The sequence below is a fragment of the Eubalaena glacialis genome, chromosome 3 (assembly GCF_028564815.1).
Source record: "Eubalaena glacialis isolate mEubGla1 chromosome 3, mEubGla1.1.hap2.+ XY, whole genome shotgun sequence".
NCBI lineage: Eukaryota > Metazoa > Chordata > Mammalia > Artiodactyla > Balaenidae > Eubalaena > Eubalaena glacialis.
Genome location: NC_083718.1, coordinates 2,577,636 through 2,579,364, shown reverse-complemented (window position 1 = coordinate 2,579,364; position 1,729 = coordinate 2,577,636).

Sequence of the window (1,729 nt, the reverse complement as noted above, 5' to 3'; positions counted from 1 at the left end):
GGCCGGCATGCAAGCACATCTAAGGCCCCAGCTTACAGGACATCAATTACAAGTCCTTTGACCAAAGCAAGTCACGTGGCCAAGTCCAAACTCAACAACACAGAGAAGTAGAGTCTGGTCCTGGCAGGAGAGGAGGGGAATGAATGTTTGCCAAGAATAATTTAAACTATCGCAGGCGGCCATGCTCAGAGCAACCGAATCTCAGGTAACACGAGACGCCAGTGTCACCCAGCTTGAGGGGACTTGCAGTTATGAAGCCCCTCCGAGCGGAGAAAACAAACAGTGGTATCAAATACGAGCCCAAGTTCTAAGTCACAAATAAGAGCCACCACTGAAAACGGATTTGCAGTGGAGATGCTGCTCCGTGGGCAGCTCCCCACATGCTCCGGGGTGGGTAGCAGCTGGGGTTTACTTGGCCGTGGTTAATGAACGCCAAGGCAGCCCCACGCTGCCACTGGGACTAAGCCATGAATATGCAAGGAGAAACAGAATGCAAAATAGAAGACATTAAGTATCGTTGAAGGAATAGAACTGTATTTCCTAAGTCAGCATGTGTTGTTATTTTCTTTATGATGGTTTCAGTGTCGCTCAAGTCAAATGAAAAAGGCTGTTTTGCGGTTTGTTTGGGTTTTTTTGTTTCACATGACTGCACAGCAACTATCCAATCAATCCTCCTGCCTGCGGCCACGGTGATTATTTGAAAATGTAAATCTGATCATGTCCCCTCCCCACTGAAAACTCTTCAAAGGCTTCCAATTGCCTCTGGTTAGAATCCAGTCTCCTGTCAGTGGTGTCCCAGAACCTTCTCTACTGGCCCCCCATCTACCTCTCCAGCCTCACCTCCCAGCCATCCTCTCCCTTGGCTCCAGCCACTAGAGACTTTTTTGTTTTTAATAAAATGTCATACTCTCATCTCTAGGCTTTCGTTCCTGTTGTTCCCTTTTCCTGAGAAACTCTTACCCTTCCCTTTTTGGCTAATTGTTAAGCATCACTTAGGCTTAAACATCACTTCCTGAGACAAGGCTCTGGTGACCCACGGCTGCTGCGTGACCCCAAAGCATCCTGTCATCCACCATCACAACAGGCATCCCACTTCTGTTGTTATTCTGTCTTCCTCGAGTCCCCTTACACCCACGCAGGCAAGGACCGTGTCTCTGACCCACTCCCCACTATATATCTGTATATACTCAGAAGGCACGGTTTCCCCTATTTTTGCTGGAATCCTCTCTTGTCTACTTCTCAACAGCTGCTGACTCTAATTCCAGAGGATTTTCTTTCAAAAGAAATACTGTTGAAACTTTTTTGAAAACTGTATCAACTCGGTATATTGTCGGTAACAGGCACTTTATCCCCAACTTCTACGCATCCTTCAAAGTTCAGTTCAGATTTCCCCACATCCAGGAAGTCCTCGGAGTTGCCTTCAAGCTAAGCCTAAGGAGCTTCCCCTGGGCTCCCAGGGATGACTGTGTACACCTTATCTCAGCACCGACCACATCTTGCTTATGAAGTTCTCAGCAAATATTTGCTGCCTCCAGGGGAATTGGACACAAGAGGCAGATGATGCACATGTGACCTTTGCCAGAATCCCTTTAGCCCGTGCTTCTTCCGATTCGTGGCTGGCTCTTTTTTGAAAGCAGTACGGTTGCCTCAAATCAAGACAAGCATGAAATAGTGTTCCCATAGTTACACACACCCTTTACATCAGTAAAATTATAATAATCTTATGTAA